Consider the following 12182-nt stretch of genomic DNA (forward strand, 5'->3'; position numbering starts at 1 on the left):
CCAGCTGCCTCTAATTGGAGATCATCCAAAAACAAAACCCCAACATAGAAATACAAAACTAGGACCTGACAACATAGAAATAGAAAACATAGAAGAAGAAAAACCTGTCACACCCTGACCTACTCTACTATAGAAAATAACATCTTTCTATGGTCAGGACGTGACAAATACAGAATATATATGCCAAATTAGCCAAAAGCTACATCAAGCAGAGATTTACAACTATTTAACCATGTTAATCATTACTGAAACATGCAAACTACAAACATTTAACCAGTTAAAGACAATGAATACATGACAACTAGATAAAAAATATGAATTAAAAAGTCAAGAGTTTGCAGTAACATGAGTACAAACAAAGTGAGTGTGTGTGTATATGTGTGTAAGTGTTTGTGTGTGTATGTATTATGGTGTGTATATTCCCCAATCGAATACCTTAATCGATACAACAAAACCCCTCCAGAAAAAATCTGTATTTTTTCTCCAATCTGGCAACCCTCATAAAATTTGATATAGCCTTGTATAAAATGCATTAGCAAAGAAATGATGTAATGAACACGGAAAAGTAGAGCCTTGTATTAAATGCATTATGACATTTTTTTTGTAATGTAGGTTCCACGAAATATCAAATGTGTTATGAAGAAAATTGTGTAGGCCTACTGTTGCCTCCACGATAAAATGGCCTGTCTAAGTTCAAGTGCACCACTATGCCAAAGTATGAAGTGAAAACAAGCATAGAAAACAGAATTGGCATTCATTTAAAAAAAAAACTAAGGCTATTAATATCTATAATTATTTGTTGGTGACAACCTGGTTGATTAACAAATATTTATATTTTATATAAATAAATGTGGGACACAACAAAAAAAGAGAACACATTGCTGTCACGGTCTGGGCGTAGTGGGGTGCGGAGTCAGGCGCAGGAGACAGAAAGTTCAATGGAGCGCTTATTAGCACCAAAGTAATTTGCCTAAAATATACTATCCACCACACAGAACACAGTGGAAGGATCATTAAGCCCACACAAAGAACAGGCAGGCTTACTGACTTAAATAGCCCAACTAACAAGCCTAAATGAAAACAGGTGAAACTAATTAGACAAAACAAATAGAAAAGGAAAAAGGGATCGGTGGCAGCTAGTAGGCCGGTGACGACGACCGCCGAGCGCCACCCGAACAGGGAGAGGAGTCACACTCGGTAGGAGTCGTGACAATTGCCCATCACGCATTGCTCTAATAACTTTCAAAAGATTGTTCCAAAGTTTGCCCCCCAAAAATGTATTTTTCTATGAATGAAGTCGCACAAAAATGTGTGTATTTTCCTAGGAATTTAGCCACACAAAAAAGCACAAAACTATTCTTAAATACTAGGTCTAGATTATTGATGGATCAATCAAATAGAAATATAAACATTTGTTTCTGTCCATTTAGAAATATAAAAATATTTGTTTTTTCTGTCCCTTTAGAAATATACAATTATTTGTTTCTGGCCATTTATAAATATCCAAATATTTATGTTTTTGTCATATATAAATATCCAAATATTTATGTTTCTGTCCATATATAAATATCCAAATATTTAGGTTTCTGTCCATTTAGAAATATCCAAATATTTAGGTTTCTGTCCATTTAGAAATATCCAAATATTTAGGTTTCTGTCCATTTAGAAATATTAAAATATTCATTTTTTCTGTCCATATAGAAATATCAAATTATTTGTTTCTGGCCATTTATAAATATCCAAATATTTATGTTTCTGTCCATTTAGAAATATCCAAACAGTCAAACATGAAGATGGATAGTTATTAAATTCTGCAATTCACACACTGACAAACCCCTCCTTGATCTTTCCACAGTGGTAAACGGCAGAGGGTGTGGTCACCGTGTCTGTCCATGAAGGAGTGATTGGTCCATGGACAGGCTTGGAAAAGATGCCAGGTAAGTGAAGAACAGTTTCCACATTCCTGTAAATCTAGTAGGTTAGCCCTGTATAATAGTCTTTAAAAACAGCTTCCACATTCCTGTAAATCTAGTAGGGTTAGCCCCTCTATAATAGTGAGTCTTTAAAACAGCGTCCACATTCCTGTAAATCTTGTAGGTTAGCTCCTGTATAATAGTGAGTCTTTAAAACAGCAACCCACCATTCTTCTACCACATTGTGTACAGTGAGCTGACAGCCAGTCTACTGACAGAGGACCACTTCAGATGTTCAGTGTGTACAGAGGTTCTCAAAGAGCCAGTCTCCATCCCCTGTGGACACAGTTACTGCAGACAGTGCCATTGAGACCCACTGGACCCAGACAGGAGACTACGACTGCCCCCAGTGCAGCAAGAGATTCAGAACACGTCCTGACCTCCTCACTAACTCAGCCTTGGAGAAGGTGATTGAGAAACTCCACCAGGCAGGGTTCAAGGTCCCTGCTCTTCCCAAGCACTGCTACGCTGGACCTGGAGATGTGGCCTGTGATCTCTGCACTGAGAAACAGCTCAAAGCTGTGAGGTCCTGTCTGACCTGCACTGCCTCGTACTGTGAGAGCCATGTCAGGCATCACTACACTGTAGCAGCTCTGCAGAGACACACCCTGGTGGAGGTGACTGGAAACCTGGAGCAGAAACTGTGCCAGCTGCACCACAGAAACCATGATGTCATAAAGAATGAGAGAGATACTGAAGAGGTGGGTGTGTCTATAGTCTGGACTAGTGTGTGTTAGATACTGAAGAGGTGGGTGTGTCTATAGTCTGGACCAGTGTGTGGTAGATAGTGAAGAGGTGGGTGTGTCTATAGTCTGGACTAGTGTGTGTTAGATAGTGAAGAGGTGGGTGTGTCTACAGTTTCTTCTTCCACCAGGACATTGGACAGTATATAATTTATTTTAATTTCATTTAACCTTTATTTAACCAGGAAGGGCTCATTGAGATGTAAAATCTCTTTTTCAAGAGCGTCCTGGCCAAGATAGGCAGCGCCAAGTCATTACAAAAATTACAGACAAACAACATGAAAAACTACAAGTAATCTAGTACAAACCATAGAATTCACAAGAGTATAACAAAATCAAAAACAGCAAATTAAAAACATTGACAGGTCAGGGAATCAGACTCAAGATCATTCATCAGTGATTTAAAAATACCAATCGGGACAAGTTCTTCCAGTTTAAAAGTATTTTGTAAGGCGTTCCAAGACAATTGCGCAGAGTCCATAAAAGGCCTTTTACCAAATTCAGTTAAACATATTAAACATAGTGATGCAGTGGGTTAAAAAGTGGGATGTTTCAGTTGTGCATTTTATTCCCTTTTAGTTAAATGTGCCTTTCTGCCTGTCTTTCAGTAAGTCTTAGTTTAATATAATACTAAAGTGTTGGCTGTAATTGTCTATCAAGGAAAACACCAAAACTCAGGAGGAAGAGATTGCCTCCAGGCTGGAAGCTAGACTCCAGAGAGAGATCACGATTCTACAACATAATACAGAGGAGCTTCCTGCTGACAACTCTGAGCAGGTACCATTTATGTCAATACTTTACCTTCTGGAATACAGACAAACAGTACTGGTAGCTTAACAATACTTAACAATAATTTACCTTCTGTAATACAGTACTGGTAGCTACCTTAACAATACTTTACCTTCTAGACAGACAGTACTGGTAGCTACATTAACAATACTTTACCTTCTAGACAGACAGTACTGGTAACTACCTTAACAATACTTTACCTTCTAGACATACAGTACTGTTAGCTACCTTAACAATACTTTACCTTCTAGACAGTACTGGTAGCTACCTTAACAATACTTTACCTTCTGGAAAACAGTACTGGTAGCTACATTAACAATACTTTACCTTCTGTAATACAGTACTGGTAACTACCTTAACGATACTTTACCTTCTAGACATACAGTACTGGTAGCTACCTGAACAATACTTTACCTTCTAGACAGTACTGGTAGCTACCTTAACAATACTTTACCTTCTGGACAGACAGTACTGGTAGCTACCTTAACAATACTTTACCTTCTGTAATACAGTACTGGTAGCTACCTTAACAATACTTTATCTTCTATACAGTACTGGTAGCTACCTTAACAATACTTTACCTTCTAGACAGACAGTACTGGTAGCTACCTTAACAATACTTTACCTTCTGGACAGACAGTACTGGTAGCTACCTTAACAATACTTTACCTTCTATACAGTACTGGTAGCTAACTTAACAATACTTTACCTTCTATACAGTACTGGTAGCTACCTTAACAATACTTTACCTTCTGGACAGACGGTACTGGTAGCTACCTTAACAATACCTTACATTCTGGACAGACAGTACTGGTAGCTACCTTAACTTCTCTAGGGTAGGGGGCAGTATTTTCACGGCCGGATGAAAAATGTACCCAAATTAAACGGCCTCCTACTCAGACTCAGAAGGTAGGATATGCATATCATTAGTAGATGTGGGTAGAAAACACTCTAAAGTTTCCAGAACTGTTTGAATGATGTCTGTGAGTATAACAGAACTCATATGGCAGGCAAAAACCTGAGAAAAATCCAACCAGGAAATGAAAATCTGGTGCCTCTAGTCCTTGCCTTTCTAACACACAGTGAGTTAGGTTCATTTTGCACTTCCTAAGGCTTCCACTAGATGTCAACAGTCTTTAGAAAGTTGTTTGAGGCTTTTGCGGTAAACACAGACCGAACAAGAAGTCTGGGAAGTTAGTGACTCAGAAAATCATATGAGTTCATTGCGCGCATTGACGTGAGAAGATACCCGTGTTCCAAAACGTTTTTCAAGACATTGCAATGGTCCGGTTGGAATATTATTGAAGTTTGAAGTTAAAATGGCCCTAAAGATTGATGCTATACAACATTTGACATGTTTGAACGAACGTAAATATAACTTTTTTTAGACTTTTCGTCGTGACATTTTCCTCGCGCTACCTACATTTTGAGTAGCTTACTGAACGCGCAAACAACATGGAGATATTTGGACATAAATTATGAACTTTATCGAACAAAACAACATTTATTGTGGACCTGGGATACCTGGAAGTGCCTTCTGATGAAGATTATTAAAGGTAAGTGAATATTTCTAATGCTATTTATGAATTTAGATGACTCCAAAATGGCGGGTATCTGTAATTGCCTTTTGTATTTTTCTGAGCGCAGTACTCAGATTATTGCAAAGTGTGCTTTCCCCGTAAAGTTATTTTGGAATCTGTCAAAGTGGTTGCATTCAGGAGATGTTAATCTATAATTCTTTGAATAACAGTTTAATATTTTATCAACATTTATAATGAGTATTTTTGTAAATTGTTGTGCTGATTCACCGGAGGTTTGGGGAAATACATTTTCTGAACGTCACGCGCCAATGTAAAATGGGGGTTTTGGATATAAATATGAACTTGATAGAACAAAAAATGCATGTATTGTCTAACATAATGTCCTAGGAGTGTCATCTGATGAAGATTGGCAAAGGTTAATGCATAATTTTAGCTGGTTTTCTGCTTTTGGTGATGCCTGTTCTTGCATTGAACATGGCTTTGTGTAATTTTTTTGTCTATGTACTGTCCTAACATAATCTAACTTTATGCTTTCGCCGTAAAGTCTTTTGAAATCGGACAACGTGGTTGGATTCAGGAGAGGTTTATCTTTCAAATGGTGTAAAATAGTCGTATTTTTGAGAACTTTGAATTATGACATTTTGTGGTTTTTGAATTTGGCGCTCTTATTTTTCACTGGCTGTTGAATCGGGTGGGACGATAGCATCCCACCTGCCGAGAGAGGTTAACAATACCTTACCTTCTGGAATACAGTACTGGTAGCTACCTTAACTTCTTTGGGATAGGGGGCGGTATTTTGACGTCCGGATGAAAAGCGTGCCCAAAGTAAACTGCCTGCTACTTAGGCCCAGAAGCTAGGCTATGCATATAATTGGTAGATTTGGATAGAAAACACTCTAGTTTATAAAACTGTTAAAATAATGTCTGTGAGTATAACAGAACTGAAATACCACTGATTTCAATGCCTGGCACTTTTATAATAGGGCGAAATCGTCCCCGATTGCAGTTCCTAGGGCTTCCACTAGATGTCAACAGTCTTTAGAAAGAGTTTCAGGCTGTTTTTTGGACAAATGAGGGAGAAATTGTAGTTTTTCTAAGTGGCTCCCATTTTGGATGTAGTGTTTCCAAGCGCGTAGATTATTGACTGAAGTGCGCCAGCTAAACTGAGTTTTTATAGATATAAAGAAGGACTTTATCGAACAAAAGGAGCATTTGTAATGTAACTGGGACTTTGAGTGCCAATAGGCATATATTATATCGCTATTTCTGACTTTCGTGTCGCAACTCCCTAGTTGAAAATGATTTGTTATGCATTTGTGTGCTGGGCGCTGTCCTCAGATAATCGCATAGCTTGCTTTCGCCGTAAAGCCTTTTTGAAATCTGACACCTTGGCTGGATTAAGAACAAGTTACCCTAGTGAGGTTATGTGGGAGGCTAGCGTCCCACCTGGCCAACATCCAGTGAAATTGCAGAACGCCAAATTCAAAAAATGTAATACTCATTATAAAAATTCCTCAAACATACAAGTGTTGTACATCGGTTTAAAGATTAACTTCTTGTTAATCCAACCACGGTGTCAGATTTCAAAAAGGCTTTACGGCGAAAGCATACGATGCGATTATCTGAGAACAGCGCCCAGCAGACAAATCATTACAAACAGTAACCAGCCAAGTAGAGGAGTTACACAAGTCAGAAATAGAGATAAAATTTGTCACTTACCTTTGATGATCTTCATATGGTTGCACTCTGAAGACATTCATTTACTCAATACATTTTCATTTTGTTCGTTAAAGTCTCTATATCCAAAAACCTCCGTTTTGTTCGCATGTTTTGTTCAGTAATCCACAGGCTCAAACGCAGTCACAACAGGCAGACGAAAAGTCAAAATAGTATCCGTAAAGTTCGTAGAAACATGTCAAATGATGTTTATAATCAATACTAAGGTTGTTTTTAGCCTAAATAATCGATAATATTTCAACCGGACAGTAACGTCATCAATATAAAAGCTAATCAGGAAAGGTGCGCTCTCGGTCTCACGCATGAATAATCTCTAGGCTACTGTAGTGTCCACTCATTCAGACTGGTCTTACTCTCTCATTTTTCAGAATACAAGCCTGAAACAATTTATAAAGACGGTTGACATCTAGTGGAAGGCATAGGAAGTGCAATTTGAGTCCTAAGTCAATGGACACTGTAAAGGCATTCAATAGAAAACTACAACAAAAACATCCTACTTCCTGGATGGATTTTTCTCAGGTTTTCGCCTGCCATATCAGTGCTGTTATGCTCACAGACATTATTTTAACAGTTTTGGAAACTTTAGAGTGTTTTCTATCCAAGTCTATCAATTATATGCATATTCTAGCTTCTGGGCCTGAGTAACAGGCAGTTTACTTTGGGCATGCTTTTCATCCGGATGTCAAAATACTGCCCCCTACCCCAAAGAAGTTAAGCTTTATTTTGATGTATTGCACTTGTGATTTCATGAAAGTTTAATATTTATAGTAATTTAATTCGAATTTGGCGCTCTGCCATTTCACCGGATGTTGGCCAGGTGGGACGCTACTGTCCCACGTATCCATAAGAAGTTATTAACAGATGAAACGAATAACTTGGATAGATTTGTATATTTATTTATTTCAGCATCTCAACTTAAAAACTATTGTTGTGCCTGTTGTAACAGGTTGCACCACTACTTTGATACACTTTCCTTTTACCTTTCCTGTCAAAGTTGAACTATCTCTGTCTGTTCTTATCAGTTTAATATCAGTTCAGTAAAATACAGAAAAGTGTTATCTCCCACTATCCTTTGTTACTTAACCTCAAGTGATGACATGTGTTCCTCAGAACGTCAAGACCACTACCATTGAGCTGAACAATCCTGCCAAGCATTTCTGCAGAGGCCTGACTGAAGGTGAGTTACATTACTGCTGCTGAATGATTATCTTTAATGACCTGTACCACAACATGTTATCATGTGTTTTCTGTGATTGTCAGATTGGACATCAGACAGTGTTGTGGTGGCTGCCCTCGGTCGTCCTTTAGACCTGTATCACAACATGTTATCATGTGTTTTCTGTGATTGTCAGACTGGACATCAGACAGTGTTGTGGTGGCTGCCCTCGGTCGTCCCTTAGATCTTGGGATGTTGTATGACTGCCGCAGTGACTCATTTTGTTCAGGTACCGTATGCTTTTCCAGTTTAAAGACTTCAAAGTATTGAGGATGTCGTTATTGTTTTGTCAGGTATGTGTAGAGTGCATAGTTTAAAGACAGCTGTTATATCTAATGTTTAAAAGCATGGCCTGCGTCAGAGCTGGGCTAGCAATGGTATCCATTTTGTTGAGTGCTGGACTTTATAGTTTGTCTTGTGAATAGTTCTTATTGTGAAATATGTATTATGATATATTGTGAAGTTCGGCAGTGAATGTAATATTGTTTTATCTCCTTAGATGTCAGTCTTTGGGATAACAGTACAATAGCCTTCATGCGTCAGTCTCTACCTCGGCCTCTCACAGAGGTGAAGTGTATTGAAGGAGACTCCCTTCAGGACAGATTCAGGGCTCTGGATGTGACCACTCCTCTCAGAGCCAGTGTCCTGTCTGGACTGGTGGAGGTTGGTGGTGCTGCTGGATACCTGAACCATCCTGGTCAGTCCACATTGCAGGACCGGGTCACTCTACAGTACAGAACAACTACCAGACTGGACATGCTCAGTCACAGGGTGCTTCAGGAGGAGACAGACAGAACACAACGAAAGGCAACTCATGTGGTCATGGCTGTTCTCTATGGAGCTCAAGCATTCTTTATCTTTGACAGCAAACACATCAACAGACAAAGGAATGCAAGACGAGAGAAAACCGAGATGCTAGATGTGATTAAGAAGATGCTCAATACCATCAATTCAGAAGATATATTCTCAAGTTTGACAGACTCAGAGAAAGTAAACAGTTTGTTGTATCAATGCACCTTGCACAGTGACGTAAACCCGACAACCACAATGGATTATAACACAGCAGTAGAGGTGTACCAGTCCCTGCCAAAGCGTCTGGGGCAGCGAGGAGAGAAAGCAGTGCCTGTTCGTGTCTGGCTGCACCCTCTGAAGAATCTGGACCATGCAGCGGCTTGTGTTGCGTTTCAGATCAGTGAAGACCTGCTCCTCAGAGCTGAGAAAGTTCTGGAACACCTGAGACAGGTCACAATGAGGTGCCAGGAAATTATGTCAGACCCCACCAATGCCTATGTGATGAAATGTTTCCCTTATGCGAAGGACAAACTGACACAGTTTTCACAGTCACTGTCAGAGTATCAGGCAGAGTTTCAGAAAGCACTGGCCAAAGCCACAGAGTTCATTAGAGAAAATGGTGAATCAGGTTTGTTGTGGTTGAGAGAGATTCTGAAGAAACACGATCAGTCACCATTCACTTCTCCGGCTTTAGATCACTGGCTTCACTATAAGGAAGCTGAAGTGAATGCTGTTAACATCTGCAAAACCAAGAACCTCCCCATAGTGAAATCTGAGAAGGAGCTGGAGACAGTCTTTCTAGATTCACAGACAGACAGGGTACTGTGTTTCACTCTGACCTCCCTAGAGGATGAAGATTCATTCCTCTCCACCATGGAGCAGCACAAACCCTCTGTACAAGAGAACACCATGAACCAAACTGATCTCACTGGACAGCAGGAGACACAGCAACCATTCAAACCTCCAGATTTAACTCTGAAAATACAGTCAGACCTCAGCTTGTTCACCAAATCCTATGAAGACAGAAGAGATGGAGAGAACATCAAGTTCATTGCAGCAGTTATACCAGATATCAGTGTTCCTGGATCCTCCGTTCGTCTGTATCAACAAGGCAGTCTCATCACCACCAACTTCCTGCTGGGATTAAAACCTGATCCAGTCCAGGTAGCAGAGATAAAACAGAGCTGTGTCCTCCTGAAGTTTCCACAGTCAACCATCAGAAGACCTGAGAGATACAGAGTAGAGTACAGAGTCATGACTACTGGTCTTATCAAGGTTATCAAACTGCCATGGAATGTGGTAGTGACCCTGGCTCCTGCAGAAACCTGTGTAGTGCCAGGTTTGAAACCATTCACACTGTACCAGATCAGGTACTCTGTTATAGAAAACTCTGGTATGAGTGACTTCAGCAAGGTCATTGAGGTCAAGACCCTGAGATCCCCACCTGAACATCTGTATGTGAGCCGGCTGCTGAACAAAACAATGGAAACCATCAAAGTGACTTGGTTCCAGCCTGAGTCTGAAGATGGTGCCTCTGTACTCTACTACAAAGTGGACTATAAAGAGGCAGGGCTGGAGGGCTGGTCTACCATGGTAACAGAGGGACCTGAATGTAAATGCATCATATCTCTGAACCTCAGTACCTGCTACAGAGTCAGAGTGTCAGCTGTCTATGGAGAAGGAGACACCAGTGAAACCACCAGAGAGACAGATGTCCCAGTCAATGGTGAGCTACATCAAGCCAATCTAACTTGATATGCATGTGAATACTATTTTATAGCCCACCCAATCTACCTACCTCATCCCCATATTGTTTTTATTTTATTTGCTGCTCTTTTGCACACCAGTATCACTACTTGCACATCATCTGCTCATCTATCACTCCAGTGTTAATCTGCTAAATTGTAATTACTTCGCTACTATGGCGTATTTATTGCCTTACCTCCTCATGCCATTTGCACACACTGTATATAGACTTTATTTTATTTTGTGTTATTGACTGTATGCTTCTTTATTCCATGTGTAACACTGTGTTGTTGTTTGTGTCGCACTGCTTTGCTTTATCTTGGCCAGGTCGCAGTTCTAAATGAGAACTTGTTCTCAACTAGCTACCTGGTTAAATAAAGGTGAAATATTTTTTTATTTTATTTTTAAACTTGAGACATCGTTCTGGCTGAAACTAAATGAAAATAATGAGCATCTGTGTATATATATATATATATATATATATATATATATAGTATATATTGTATATAAATATAGTATATATATTTGTCACGACTCCCACCGAAGTTGGCCCTTCTCCTCGTTCGGGCGGCGTTCGGCGTCACCGGCTTACTAGTTGCTACCGATCGATGTTTCACTGTTCGTTTGGTTTTGTCTTTATTACCTGTTTTGAGTTTCCCTAATTATGTTCATTATTTAAACCTCTGCATTTCCTGTTTGTCTTGTCGGTGATTGTTTGTCCGTTTAGTGTAGTTGGAGGTGTTTGCTCCAGACTATGTAGTTTTAAGAGAAGATGGATTGAATAATTTTAGTAAATACGTTTTGTTTACCTTCATCCCTGTGTCCTGCGCCTGACTCCTCCACTTCTCTAAGAAGATCCGTTACAATATTAGTATATATATATATATAGTGGCAAAACTCTTCAAAGTTAAGAGCGTTTGTCACAAATTAAGTGGGAAACTGTCACCAAAGTCAGCCCAGAATGAAAGTTCTTTCGAACATGACAGTACCTGTATGTTTGTTTCGCTGTCCTGGTCCACCCAGGCCGCAGGTAAGGTCAAGGATAGCAGGGTTCGGTACACAAATCTGGTTCTCGGTAGGTCCAGGTCTAAACGCCAACAGGTAAGTCCAAAACAGTCCAGCTCGTACACGGTAAATCCAGCCAATGTAGATTGTCTCTTTCTCTATGGTTCATAGATCCTTCCCGCCCTCTCTCTCTCTTCCTGGTTTTTCTTGACCTTTTATCTGTGGGTCGGCTCCACCTTCTGAGGGTTCCCCTTGCTTCTGGGAATTGTAGTTTTGGCAGTCGGCCATTTTGTGATCTGTAGTTCTGATCGGGGTGGCCATTTTAGTGATCGGGCAGAGCCCGTTTATAAATTCTGCCCTCACATATCTGCCATTTATCACTCAACCCCCTTCTTTGCCACAATATATATATATATATATATATATATATATATATATATATATTGGACATAGTAGATCAATAATCAACTGTGTTTTTTTTCTATTTGTGTCATGACTTGACTTTAACAGTAATCTGAAGATTTATATAATTACCTAAATATGTCTAATCGTGACCCGACTAAATTAATCATGTAACAATTAACTCATTAGGATCTGGGGCACCACGAGAGCGGTTCTTTAACCTCTCTGGGCTAGGTGG

The 12182-nt window shown here is 39.6% G+C and overlaps 2 protein-coding genes across 9 annotated transcripts in view; one reads left to right on the plus strand and one right to left on the minus strand.

Moving 5' to 3' along the window:
• Positions 1-12182, plus strand: part of LOC115189393 (uncharacterized) — a 415115-nt gene that overhangs the window by 363535 nt on the left and 39398 nt on the right. The gene's annotated exons all lie outside the window — the stretch shown is intronic.
• The window catches only part of LOC115189397 (uncharacterized), a 337609-nt gene that overhangs the window by 117201 nt on the left and 208226 nt on the right, over positions 1-12182 (minus strand). The window lies entirely within an intron of this gene.

Source organism: Salmo trutta, unplaced genomic scaffold, assembly GCF_901001165.1.
Source record: "Salmo trutta unplaced genomic scaffold, fSalTru1.1, whole genome shotgun sequence".
NCBI classification, from domain to species: domain Eukaryota; kingdom Metazoa; phylum Chordata; class Actinopteri; order Salmoniformes; family Salmonidae; genus Salmo; species Salmo trutta.